The sequence below is a fragment of the Lithobates pipiens genome, unplaced genomic scaffold (genome assembly GCF_037356315.1).
Source record: "Lithobates pipiens isolate NorthernLeopardFrog02 unplaced genomic scaffold, aLitPip1_a1.2 Scaffold_16, whole genome shotgun sequence".
Lineage (NCBI taxonomy): Eukaryota > Metazoa > Chordata > Amphibia > Anura > Ranidae > Lithobates > Lithobates pipiens.
Window position 1 is genome coordinate 566875018 of NW_027507748.1, and position 14842 is coordinate 566889859.

General features: G+C 42.4%; 1 protein-coding gene across 4 annotated transcripts in view; it reads left to right on the forward strand.

The window, feature by feature from the left end:
- Positions 1-238: 238 nt before the first annotated feature.
- The window catches only part of HIGD1C (HIG1 hypoxia inducible domain family member 1C), a 45012-nt gene continuing 30408 nt past the window's right edge, over positions 239-14842 (forward strand). The window contains exon 1 of one of the 4 annotated variants that reach the window (XM_077483669.1): positions 239-400. The gene's annotated coding sequence lies outside the window, so the exon portion shown is untranslated. Of the gene's footprint in view, positions 401-5720; positions 5963-14842 lie in introns of those variants that run through there. The other 3 variants (XM_077483672.1, XM_077483671.1, XM_077483673.1) reach the window with 3 other exon arrangements.

Here is a 14842-nt window from a genome sequence, read left to right on the forward strand (position 1 = left end):
GCCAGATTCCACACTGTCACTGACACTTCTTATAAAAGGGTTAATCACCCAACATACAGGAGGGAGGAGGGGACGAGCTCTGTGTTGTTCTGAATGTACACAATGATCACACACTGTATACAATGATTATACCTGTCATTGTCAGAGCACCAAATCAATCTGAATAATCTGCCATCCCATTGGTGTGGGCGAGACGTGGGCGTGTCCCTCTCTGTCCTCCTCAGACTGGCGCTGGCTGTCACCTCTGAGCAGCGGCATCATCTAAAGAGCTCTGGGAAAGGCCTGACCTCCTATTGGATAGAACATCCACGTGACGTGCTGCAGCTGTCAGTGGGTGCGCTGTATAGTGTGTGTGCGATCAGGACTGGTGTACACACAGATCCCCGGGGAGACAGGTCAGGTCAGTGCTCTGATTTGTTCTGCACTATACAATTTTACACCTAGGGATGGCTGGGGGGGATCAGGGATATTGTGCTTTCCTATAGTGAAGTGCTAGGGGGAGCATGCTGGGCCTTGTAGTTCTCTACTTCAGCATCTACCTACCTGTATATAGCTGGCCATACATTTTACAATCTGATTGTACAATCGCCTACCAACTATGTAGTACAAGGGTCTGCCTTATTGGATACAGCTGCAACAAACTGTTCTCTATTGGGGTTGATTTACTAAATGCAGATAGACTAGGCACGCTCCAGATCTTAGTAAATGAGGTAAGGCTTCACTTTGCAAAGAATAACCAATCATGTGCAAGGAAACAAAAACACATTTTTGCTTGCATGTGATTGGCTGATGGACATCAGCAGAGTTTCTAAGCTTCTAATTTACTAAGCTCTGGAACAACTGTTCTTACAGAGGGCAACTCCACTTTGCAAAGTTTAGTAAATCCACCCATTTAAGTCTTAGGATGGCCATATACACTACAATCTGATTGCACAATCTCATTTCAGTTTTCCGAAACTGTGGACTATGAGGACTAAGCTATGCAATGTAATCCCATTCTATCCAATCATGCATGGATTTACATTATGTTGTTGCTGGTAGATATAAAGGAGATTGTATAGTGTATGGTCAGATTTATGAGATAGGAAAGTATCATGTAGTGAAGGTGAGATCACACTCTCAGTTTTATAATCCTTGTCATCGCTTGATTGCCTCACTTACAGAGTATGCACCTTCTTTCTTTTAGGGTCCATTTGCACAGCAATGTGTGCGTTGATCACATATAAACACAGACGGGTTGACAAGCATTCACATGTTACAACGGGGGTTGTTTACTAAAGGCAAATCCACTTTGCACTACAAGTACAAAGTGCACTTGAAATTGCACTGAAAGTGCACTTGGAAGTGCAGTCGCTGTAGATCCGAGGGGGACATGCAAGGAAAAAAAAAACAGCATTTTAGCTTACACGTGATTGGATGATAAAATCAGCAGAGCTTCCCCTCAATTCAGATCTGCCCCTTAGATTTACAGTGACTGCACTTCTAAGAGCACTCGCCGTGCAAAGTGGATTTGCCTTTCGTAAATAACCCCCGGTGTGTTTTAAAATGCACTGCAATACATTTTTATTTTAACGTCACTAAGACGCTTTTCACACTAAAGGCGTTTTTCAGGTGCTTTAAAAAATAACGCCTGAATAAAGCTTCATCTGCAATCCCAGTGTGAAAGCCTGAGTGCTTTCATACTGGGGCGCTGGCTGGCAGGACATCAAACATCGCGCAGTGGCCGCCATGATTACTGTGGTCAGCACAAAGAGTGAGACACAAGAACTGGCAGGATCAACCAGGTTTTTTACAGTTTAGAGAGGGGCAGATTAGACAGCACAAGCACTATGCTGTTTAACCTGCTATAAGGGAACAGAATCTTTTTTTTTTTTTTTTTTTTTATTTTTTTTTTTTTTTTTAGTTTAGGGTTACAGACACTTTAAGATTTTAAAACAGACGTCCCAGAGGCAACATAGCACCTGTCAAATGCCTCAGGAAAGTGACTCACCACAGATTGCTTTTCAGAGGAGCGGCAAGTATAAAGGAGTCCTTTGTGTACTATTGACTATTACCACTGAGAAAGAGAAAATAATTTAGCATTGTCCCCAGACCCAGAGGCAAGGGGGAAATATTCTGGTGGGGACACCTGTTTAATGGGTGATTTCCTCAAACTTCCTGTTGTGTCTCTGGGACAGGAAGTGGAGGGAAATTCCATACATTATCCAAAACATGGCGCAGCTCTTTACTGCCACCACTCTTCAAATGTCACCTTCAATATGCCCATTCCACTTCCTAGGTTAGTTGTGCCTGTGTGATGATCACTGACTTATCTGCAGCTTGAACCCATAAAAATGACAATAAAAGGGATGTGATGAGTATAAGGATCCACTGAGCGGCTGTAATGGGCTGTAAACCTTTTATGTCTCACTCTAACCTACTTAGTGTAGCGCTGTTTTCTGCACGTAGGCAATCGGATCATTTTGGCTGTACGTTTCCAAATGTATTATTTTTTATACCAATATAGTGTTATTTTTTTGTTGTTTTCTACAAGTGAGGTTTATTGAGAAGTATGACATGTGCTTGGGATGCTGCCCTGTGTATTACTTAAAGGAGAAGTACAGCCAAAGCTCATTTGGCTTTACTTTTCTTGTGGATCACAGGAGGGCACTTCATTCTGCACTCCTCTGAGCCGTTTTCTGAAGTCCGCTGTCTGCTGATGTCACAGAGTCGGTCCAGGCTCCGCATCTTCATGCCCACGCTGAGAGCCACTGAGAGCCTGAGCTGGCTCCTTCCACCCCCTCCACAGTTCTGCGCTCCAGTGGGCAGAGCAGAGAGCTGTGCCTGACAGTCTACAGGGGAGCTGTAAGAACCGAGCGATCGGCGGTGTTCGATCACTCGCTTCTCAGTGTAGAGGCGCTGGGGGACAGATGTAGCATCGGACCCATACTGCATTCAGCTAGGTAAGTATGAAAAATTCTAGATTGTAAGCTCTAACGAGCTGGGCCCTCTGATCCCTCCTGTATTGATTTGTATTGTAAGTGTACCTCATGTTGTAAAGCACCGCGCAAACTGTTAGCACTCTATAAATCCTGTATAGTAATAATAATAATAATAATAAAAAACAAAAAACCCAATCTCTTTCAATCTATAACTAAAGGCAAAACTTGTGGGACAGGAAGTGAAGGTAAATCTCCGCAATGGGACGCAAATGGTAAAAAAAAAAAAATAATCTGACAGGGGATATAAAAAAGTTTTGCTTATAGTTCTACTTTAACCCCCAAGCAGGGTTAAAGTCATTTAGTAACATTTGGTTTAGTAACATATATACCACCAAAAAAAGCTCTATCTGTCTCAAAAAAATGATAAAAAAAATTCTTATGGGTACAGTGTAGCATGACCGCGCAATTGTCATTCAAAGTGCAATGGCGCTGAAAGCTGAAAATTGGCCTGGGCATGAAGGGGGTGAAAGTGCCCAGTAAGGAAAGTGATTAATAGGCTGTGACAACACGCGGTTTGTAAAATCACCAAAACTGCTGGTTTTCTGCAGCTGATTACTCGGCAACAGCAGGGTAGACTTGGTTTGTGTTGTGTATCAGCCTGCTTTATACTAGGGTGACCTTGCCGTGTGATTGCTTTTGTTCTAACTAGAAAGCAACACAGCAATAAAGACAACTGTCAAAACAGCTCTTTGTAGTAAAGCCAGCACTATTTTTTTTGACACTTGTCACACACAGCAACCTCTTCTCTGTTTTACAAAGTTCACCATCCAAATGTAATCACTTTTTGAGTATAGGCATATTTTCTTGAGGGTTTTTTTTTTTTTTTACTTTTTTTTTTTTGAGAGCTACTTACCTGGGGGAAAAACCCCACAAATGCCCTCCTTTTTCTTCATACACTTTTCAAGCATTCCAGATTGAAGTCTATTGGGGGCAAAAACATTTGAAGCTTGTATCTCAGAAGAAGCTCATACGCTTTTTTTTTAGCTACAAGCTTCAAGTGACATTACGCTTAGGTCTGAGCAGGCGCAATTGAAAACCAGTCGATTTTGGATGTTAAGTGTTTTGGAGCTTCGACCTACAAAAAAAAAATGCTCAGGTGTGATTGGGGCTTGAAATAAAGTACATTTTTTTATTTATTTTTTATTTTTAGTAAATTCTTTATACTTTCAATAGGAGGGGAGGAAGAGGAGAGAAGAGCTTTATGGAAGGGAGAGGGATGGCACCATAAAATTCTTCCTGTCACATAAATATACAGATGACACAAGAAGATATACAGTCTGTCGACGAGTAATATGGCAGCTTCTTATACTCTTTAGAAAGTGCACATCATGTTACAAATCTTTCTTGCTGTTTCAGCAGTGGGAGGGGAGTCTGGGCATACACTGTGTGAGCTGATTGGAGGAAAGGCACACACCCCCACTCCACATAGGTAGGGGAAGGAAGAAAATTGTAGAGCTGTTATCTGAATAGACAGGCTCTCTGCTTATCTATCTCTAAGAACCCTTCCCGACACAAATTTCCATCTCCTGTGTCGGAGTACTTGTCAGAAGTTGGCGCTGATAACAGAGGAACTGAGCAGCAGAAGGACACAGAACTTAGAGCCCATATGTGCCCAGGTCAGATTTCATGAATGGGGTTTACATCCACTTTAAAGCGGAGTTCCAGGCTTTTTATGTTTATTAAAAGTCAGCAGCTACAAAAAGTGTAGATGCTGACTTTTAATAATCAGACACTTACCTGTTCCAGGGTTCAGCGATGCGGCCAAATGGAGGGTCATTCCTCTCCCCCTCCTCTCTGCCTGCGCCTTCATTGCCACTCTGGGCACCTGGCCATGACAGCTTTCGGCTTCACGGCTTGGCACGGCCGGCGCATGCGCGAGTCTCGCTGCGCTCCCCAAGTGGACAGGCGATCTCCTGGGACCTGTCATGTGTCCCAGGAAATCGCCTAGAGGGAGGAGCCGCCTAAGGCGAAAGGAGGAGTCGCCTTGGCGGTCCCTGGGTGGAAGGAGGAAGTGGGACAGGAAGTCCCCCTCCTAATGAAGCCCCCTCCCCCCAAAAAAAATTACATGCCAAATATGGCATGTAAGGGAGGAGGAGTGCTTAAAGCAGAAGTTCCATTTTTGGGTGGAACTCCGCTTTAAACTTTGACAATAAAACCTGGAAGCTGATTAGTTTCTCTGCAGAACTGTACCTGTGTTTGCACTCTCCAGTTTTAGTAAATCAACCCCACTGAGCTGTATTTTATCTCCTTATTTTTTATCAGGTAGATAGCATTGCACAGCAGGTAAATAGCGTGCAGGAATTTGTTGCGTAAGGTACCAAATGTTCATAAGTTTCTGGATGCAATCAGTGTGCACATCATTGCCTGTATCAACCTTTAAGGCTCCATTCACACTTGTGCAACTCCAAAGTCGCACGATTTCCAATGGGACTTTGATGCAACGTTGAGTGCATCTTTGTGTAGAGTTTACACTCTCTGGCACTAAGTCACCTCCAAGTAGTGTAGGCAACTTTTCAAAGACACTGTGCCATTGAAAAGAATAGGCTGCGACTTGTCACTAGTCGCAATGACAAATCGCACAAGTGTAAATGGAGTCTAGGAGTTAAACTTCTTTTTGGAAATTGTGACGTCAGCAAGGTGAAGAGTTCACAGATATTGCATTATGTCCTTGCTTTGCTATTTGCAGCTTCCGGTGTATTCAAATTCCCCATAAAGCTCAGCGTTTACCTCATAATGCTTCCTCAGCTCGAGGCCTTGCAGTACAAGCGTTGTTGATATTCGGCTGTCACACTTCCCAGCTCTCAGCCAGTAATCATCTGGGTCACATGAGGACTCCGGCTCTTGCGCAGCTCAGTATTGGCATGCCAACCAAGCGACCTGCAAGATTATAATTGGGCACTCTGCCACCCCCTACTTCTCCATAACCTACATAGGTTCGTAGACTATATTACCTGGCATTTAATACAGGGAGACAAGGAAATGTAAGTAGTATGTAGTGTTCAGAAGCTTTTGCTATATGTATGACAGATACAGGTTTTATAAATAACAATTAATACTAGTTTCACATGCACTGAACAGATAGATGTGGAGGATGGAAGCTGTATTGTGCTGTAACGCTCCCTGGTGGATATCTTTTCACAGTGTGGTGCAGGTGCGGCTGATGGGCATGCAGGAGGCCATGCTACCATCTCCTGAAGGCCTGTTTTTTGTGTGTTTTTTTAACAGCAAGTGTAAATTAATCTTTACTATGACATCATAGCCTTTGTGGACAATTATGTCCCAGTACTAAAACAGATCCAGAGAAGATAACCATTATTTTCATTTTTAGTCTATAATTAACCACTTCAGCCCCGGACCATTTTGCTGGCTTAGGACCAGACCACTTTTTGCGAATTCGGCACTGCGTCGTTTTAACTGACAATCGCGCGGTCGTGCGACGTGGCTCCCAAACAAAATTTACTTCCTTTTTTTCCCACAAATAGAGCTTTCTTTTGGTGGCATTTGATCACCCCTGCGGTTTTTATTTTTTGCGCTATAAACAAAAATAGAGCGACAATTTTGAAAAAAACGCATTATTTTTTACTTTTTGTTATAATAAATATCCCCCAAAAATATATAAAAAAAACATTTTTTTCCCTCAGTTTAGGCCGATACGTATTCTACATATTTTTAGTAAAAAAAATTGCAATAAGCGCTTAATGATTGGTTTGCGCAAAATTTATAGCGTTTACAAGTAATGGTGGCGATCAGCGATTTTTATTGTGACTGCGACATTATGGCGGACACATCAGACATTTTTGACACATTTTTGGGACCATTTATACAGCAATCAGTGCTATACAAATGCACCGATTCCTGTGTAAATGACATTGGCAGTGAAGGTGTTAACCAGGGGGTGGCAGTGTAGGGGTTAAGTGTTCCTAGGGGCGTGTTACTAACTGTGGGGAGGGGCTGGGCTGTGTGTTAGTGAACATTAATCTCTGCTCCAATCACACGGAGCAGAGATCAGTGTCACTTGTTGCTAGGCAGAACGGGGAGATGCTGTTTACAACGGCATCTCCCCGTTCAGCCTCCCCGTGAGACGATCGCGGGTATCCCCGCGGCGATCGAGTCCGCGGGACCCGCGACCGGACTCACGCACACGATGGCAGGGCCTCAAATAGAAATGGATGTACCTGTATGCCAGTTTGCCTGCCCGTGCCATTCTGCCGATGTACATTGTCATGCGCCGGTCGGGAAGTGGTTAAAGTGATGCTAAACAATATCCTCGTTCTCCTAAAATAATCCATACACATCCCCTATATATCGTCCCTCTAATTGCTTTTTGCTGTATTTTTCTGCCTCCTTGTAAAGTCCTCTGTAAACGTTGCACAAATTTATTTTCCCTCTCACTCCTGTTTGTCTGAATCAAGCTGTGCATGTTATACCCCATACACACTATTAGAGCTTCTGCCGATATTTTGTCTTCAGATTTACCAAAACCATATGAGGTCAAACCTTAATGCCGCGTACACATGGTTGGAAATTCCGACGAAAAAGGTCTGATCGGATTATATTGTTGGAAAATCCAATCTTGTGTGCTCAGATCAAATTACGAGACCAAAGCTATTGGCTACTAGCCTCTACGTAGTCCCATCGTATGCAATGAAGGTCACCACATTCCGAATGATCGATGGATTTTGTGGACGGAATGTCCGACCGTGTGTACAAGGCATTAGAGTTTCAATTTATATGCAATCAGGCAGGTCCACTACATGGTTTTAGTAAATCTAAACGTGTGTATGGGGCTTAGTTGTAATCACGTGCACTGGTCTGTGCACACTACAGATCACATTGTTCCATAGTCCATCTCAGAAGCAAGCAAGAGAGGGCGACTTAAGGGACTGCACCAGATGGAAACGTTATCTGGTGAGATTGATTCTTAAGGGAGTGGAACCATCGCAGATCACTTTGGTGGAGGACATCTGGGATTTAGTTTGTCTTTTGATTAATTACACTTGTTCAACACATGGTCTTGGACTTGAGTTTGCATTGTATTGTTATGTATATATGAGATATATATACATACTGTTTATGGATATTCTTTGTATTGACACTTTTTTCAGTATATTAAGATTATTTTCGGTTGCGATCTCTTTCACATGATTTATATACAACAATGCGCTACTGTGAAATGTTTCTGTTGTAGATTGCATTTTATTTCACCAATTTTATTTATTTTTATTTAAAGTAGTAGCACGGAAAGATTTATTTATTCACTTACTCAGGAGCGCAGTGCTCACACGTTTTATTTTAAACCAATTGTGTCTATGTATGTACAATATCTTACAAAGTACACCCCTCATATTTTTGTAAATATTTTATTATATCTTTTCATGTGACAACACTGAAGAAATTACACTTTGCTACAATGTAAAGTAGTGAGTGTACAGCTTGTATAACAGTGTAAATTTGCTGTCACCTCAAAATAACTCAACACACAGCCATTAATGTCTAAAACCACTGGCAACAAAAGTGAGTACACCCCTAAGTGAAAATGTCCAAATTGGGCCCAAAGTGTCAATATTTTGTGTGGCAATCATTATTTTCCAGCACTGCCTTAACTCTCTTGGGCATGGAGTTCACCAGAGCTTCACAGGTTGCCACTGGAGTCCTCTTCCACTCCTCCATGATGACATCACGGAGCTGGTGGATGTTAGAGACCTTGCGCTCCACCACCTTCCGTTTGAGGATGTACCACAGATGCTCAATGGGATTTAGGTCTGGAGACATGCTTGGCCAGTCCATCGTCTTTACCCTCAGCTTCTTTAGCAAGGCAGTGGTCGTCTTGGAGGTGTGTTTGGGGTCGTTATCATGTTGGAATACTGCCCTGCAGACCAGTCTCCAAAGGGAGGGTATCATGCTCTGCTTCAATATGTCACAGTACATGTTGGCATTCATGGTCCCCCCAATGAACTGTAGCTCCCCAGTGTCGGCAGCAATCATGCAGCCCCAGACCATGACATTCCCACCACCATGCTTGACTGTAGGTAAGACACACTTGTCTTTGTACTCCTCATTTGGTTGCCGTCACACATGCTTGACACCATCTGAACCAAATAAGTTTATCTTGGTCTCATCAGACCACAGGGCATTGTTCCAGTAATCCATGTCCTTAGTCTGCTTGTCTTCAGCAAACTGTTTGTGGGCTTTCTTGTGCATCATCTTTAGAAGAGGCTTCTTTCTGGGACGACAGCCATGCAGACCAATTTGATGCAGTGTGCGGTGTATGGTCTGAGCGCTGACAGGCTGACCCCCACCCCTTCAACCTCTGCAGCAATGCTGACAGCACTTGTATGCCTATTTCCCAAAGACAACCTCTGGATATGACGCTGAGCATGTGCACTCAACTTCTTTGGTCAACCATGGCGAGGCCTGTTTTGAGTGGAACCTGTCCTGTTAAACTGCTCTATTGTCATGGCCACTGTGCTGCAGCTCAGTTTCAGGGTCAGTGGTTTAGACATTAATGGCTGTGTGCGTTAGTTTGAGGGGACAGCAAATTTACACTTTTGTGAGATACTGTGTGTGTGTATATATATGTATGATGTGTGTGTGTAATATATATATTTACTATTATTATTATTATTATAATTTTACACAGCCCTCCAAAAAATATATATGTTTGTATGTGTAATATATGTGTGTGTCTCTCTCTCTCTCTCTCTCTCTCTCTCTCTCTCTCTCTATATATATACATTTTTTTTTTTTTTTGTACAACCCTCAAAAATGTGAGTGGAATATGAGGGCTGGTGAGGAAGGGCTGCTGGGGGGAGGGTAGCGAGCACCACTAGCAGGCGGGGTTGATTGGAAGTCCTTCTCCCAGCGATCACGGAGGAGAAGAGAGAGGAGAGCCGCCCCGGATGATCAGAACACAGCGATAACAGCTTTAATTTCAATTGCTGTATGTTACCCGCACTCGCTGTCATATACAGTCCCACCCACTGGCCGGGAACTTTGATAGACAAATCACCTATTCAATCCCAGCTGTATGTGATGGCGAGCAGCGGGAACATACAGCAATTGAAATGAAAGCTGTTATCGCTGTGTTCCCCTCCCTCTGATCATCCGGGTGGTTCTCCTGTTCCTCTCCTCTCTTCCCCTGCACAGGCAGGCTGCCTTGGTGGGTATGGGCAGACTGCATTGTTAGGCACAGGTGAGGCTGCATTCTTGGGCACAGGTGAGGCTGCATTCTTGGGCACAGGTGAGGCTGCATTGATGGACACAGGTGAATTAGCATTGATGGACGCTGTTGGGTACGGATAAAGTTGTTGCTAATATTTATTTTTATAACTTAATTCTGCATAAAACATTAAGTTGTCATTTCATGAGATCATTTATGAGGGTGTGTTTAGGTGGCAGAATGACTGAATTAGGGGAGGGGCAGGGTAGGGGTTCGGTGGGACAACTGGCGGCGAGTAACCCTTGAGGCCTGGCTAGTAGCTCAGGACTTGAAATTTTGAGCCGTGTATGTATGTGTATATATGTGTGTGTGTGTGTGTGTGTGTGTGTGTGTGTGTGTGTGTGTGTGTATATATATATATATATATATATATATATATATATATATATATATATATATATATATATATATATATATATATATAGTGCATGTTATTTCACACAAAAGCAGCAATACAAAGAGATGTTACCACACCTGGAGTATATTGAATCTGTCTTGCTTAATTGGTCTCCTATAATCCCTGGCAAAGCTGAACTCCTAAATGGGGAGAAGTTGTCTGTACACTAAGCTTTACTGTAGTAAACATGGGCTGACAGTGATCATGCTTATTAGACAAAATCTACCCTTGCAGTAGGTCCCACCTTTCCCCACATACATACTGCAAGAGTTAACTGCCTATTCAAACTAGCGGTGCAGGAGTAAGGAGAAATACCTTCTCGCTATAATAGGGTTCCTCTAGCAGTGTGGCTGATCTGAAAAAGCCTCCTCTAAGGTGCTCCCAGCCATGGTTCTACTCCAACCTCCTCCACATATAGTACAGGGCAATAGCCCTGCATTGTACATAACACCAAATGACCCACTGCACCAGTGAGAGAGAAGGAGAGTACTGGAGCTGTATGGAGCAAGGGGAAAAGAAAGTTTTACAACCTTTTTATCGCCGTCTAGACTTAACAGTGGTTTTAAAGCCACTTGTTATGTCTCTAAACAATCTCCTCTGTCAGATAATAACATGTACCCCACAGTATGTCCATTATTTTAAAAAAGCTGATTCATACCTTATGTCAGAGTGCCTCCCGGCGCTCACTTGACTCCACAGCTCTCTCCTCTCCCCATCTGAGAGATACAGTGGGAGGGGCCGAGAACTTCCACTGACGTCAGCTAGGTGGAGAAAGCCAAGGAGTCACCCGAGCGCTGGGTAAGGCTCTGAAATAAGGTAGATATCAGCTTTTTTTTTAAAATAAAGGACAGCCAGTGGGCCACATGTTATCTAACAGAGGGGACTGTAGAGACATAACACTATTATTTCACCAGCAGGAGGGGAGGATCATGGAGTGGACGGAGCTGACAGGCAGGGGGTCAGGGGAGAGAGGAGACAGAATGGATGACGGAAGCATGTAAACTGACCACGGTGTCAGGGCTTAGTAGCCATGATAAACCAACCGTGGTCAATTTACAGGGGGAAACTGGCAGGATCAGCCTGGTATTTCAGGTGTTACAGGGGGCCAAATGACACAGCGCAAGCACTGTGCTGTATAAAATGCTTTAAAAGAACAGGATCCCTTTTCTTAGGGTTACAAACACTTTAACGTGCATTGAACCCTTGCAGTGTGGGGGAGATACCCCACTTCCAGGGTAGATTTTGTCTAAATCCAGGAGTTTGGCTTTAAAGTTTTGGTAAATTCAATTTTTTTTATAGGCTGTAGTATAAGTACTAGTTTGAGTATGTGTTACTTTTTACATAAAGACCATGTATGACAGTCTAAACAGGTACCCAATGAAGTTACTATGTCATGCACAAACATCATAAATTAATAATAATAATAATAATAAATTTTATTTATAATGCACTTTCCATCAAAAGACCTCAAAGTGCTACATAATTACAATAAAAACAAACAAACCGCTTAATTTACAAAACATTTGCTAAAAAGAAAAGTCTTCAACCCCTTTTTAAAATTTTCAGTAGACTGAGAAACCCTCAGACTATCAGGCAAAGCATTCCACAGACGTGGGGCAGCAGCACAAAAAGCCCTATCTCCCATGGTTTTCAACCTAGTTTTTGGAACCTCTAAACAATTCAAATTAGTTGAGCGAAGGGAACGCGGTAGATTTTGCAATCTAAGAAGTTCCTTAAGATAAGGTGGAGCTTGTCCATGTATGCATTGATGCACAAGAAGAGAGACCTTATACTCAATCCTTGTAGAGACCGGCAGCCAATGAAGAGATTTTAAAATTGGAGTGATATGCTCATGCTTCCGCACTCTCATTAGGATCCTCGCTGCAGAGTTTTGAACGTATTGCAACCTCTGCATGCTCTTTCTCGGAATCCCAATGAGAAGTGCGTTGCAATAATCCAGCCTGGAGGAGACAAAGGCATGAATCAATCTTTCAGCATCGGAAAAAGAAAGGATAGGACGAAGTTTAGAGATATTACGAAGGTGGTAGAAAGAAGTCTTGCATACTTGATTTATATGAGCTTCAAAAGTGAGTTGGGAATCCATTTTTACACCAAGATTAGTGACAACAGACGAAACTGGAATTTTAGAGCCTGAAAAGGCAATACTTGTTATCAGCGATGATTTAATCTGGTGAGATGTTCCAATCATAATAAACTCAGTTTTGGAGCTATTTAGTTGCAAGAAATGTTGTTCCATCCATTCCTTTATCTCCTCCAGACAGGCGGTAAGGACTGATAGGGGTGACTGCACTGAAGGAGTTTCAGCTGCAGCTTTTACATAAAGCTGTGTATCATCAGCATAACAATGGAAAGAAATATTATAACGATTTATAATATGGCCCAAGGGAGTAAGATATAGAATAAATAAAATCGGGCCAAGCACTGACCCTTGGGGAACTCCGCAGGTAACCATATGCGGTTTAGATTTAAAATGACCCAATGTAGTTTGTTCAATCCTATCTGTAAGATATGACTCGAACCAACTGAAGGCTAAATTTTTTAGTCCAACATTATCACGAAGACTATCTAAAAGAATGCCATGATCGACAGTGTCGAACGCAGCTGACAAATCCAACATAATAAGTAAAGACGGAGAACCGGCATCAGATGACATAAGAAGATCATTTGTAACCCGAACAAGAGCGGTCTCCGTACTATGAGCAAAATGAAAGCCTGATTGAAATTTTTCAAAAAGGCTGTTATGCTTGAGATGATCCTGAAGATGACTTGCAACTGCTTTCTCAAGTACCTTAGATAAAAAGGGAAGATTAGAAATAGGCCTATAATTAGAAAGGACTTCCGGATCAAAAGTGGATTTTTTAAGCAGTGGTCTAATAACAGCACTTTTTAAAATGGAAGGAACATGGCCAGTTCGAAAAGAGTAATTAACAACAGCAGTAATCAATGGACTTAAAACTAAAACATACGTTTTTACCAGTGGAGTTGGAAAAGGATCCAAGGAACAGGTTGTGGGCTTCATTCGCTTAACAATACCCTGTACCTCTTCCAATGACACCTCTGGTAAATGATCCATTTGTCGGGGCACAAAACAGTTTAAATGGACAGTTTGAGCCAAAGGACCAGACAGAGAGGAACGGATATGATCAATCTTGGATCTAAAAAAATCCATAAATTCATTACACCGCTCTTCCGAAATAGCAGTAGTCGATGGCGAATTTGGCTTAAGCAATTGATTTATAGTCGAAAAGAGCTGCTTAGAATTTCCTGAACTATTTTGTATAACTTTAGAATAGAACTGCGACCTAGCCTCCTTAAGGGACTGTGCATATAGATGTTGATGCTCCCGGTAAATTTGTTTATGGACAGTGAGGCCAGAGGCTCGAAAACGCCGTTCAAGAACCCGCCCCACTGCCTTCATCTTACGAAGCTCATCTGTATACCACGGGGCTGAGTGAGTAAAAGTAACAGCTCTCGTTTTAAGTGGGGCATAAAAGTCCAACAGACTGCTAAACTGGCTATTATAATAAGCCACCGCATCATCAACAGAGCAAAATTGTGTAGATAGATGCTGAAAATCCATTGCCAAAAGTTCAGGATTTATATTTTTTAAGTTTCTAAAACAAATGTCCCGCTTGGGCTTATAACAACTGGATGATGATATCAAATCCATTGAAATAGCCATATGGTCTGACACACCTAGGTCATACACCTGCAAATTAGTCAAAGGAGCAAAATTCGTAATGACCAGATCCAAGGTATGCCCTCTAGTATGTGTGGGGACATCAACGAGTTGTTTTAAATTAAAACAATCCAGCAGCTGAAGAAATTCCGCTGCGGGATGGCACGAAGGGGTATCAACATGAATATTTAAATCTCCTAAAATAATAACATTTACATTTGATATACAAAAGGTTGTTAAAAGATTTGACAACTCAGCAGTAAATGATGAACTAAATTTCGGTGGCCTATAAACAAGAATGAACAACACAGGGAAAGGAATTTTACATTTAAAAGCAAGACATTCAAATGACACTAAATCTGGTACTAATTGCAAAGATAGCTCCAAATGGCTGCGGTAGATAACTAGCAGGCCCCCACCTCGCCCTGTGCTACGGGCTATTTCAAGATAACTATAACCTTAACGTTAGAAAAATTAGACATGTTCCTCATATGCTCCCCCTCCCAGACACTGCAGCTCACAGTGGGAGGGCGTCAGTAGCACAG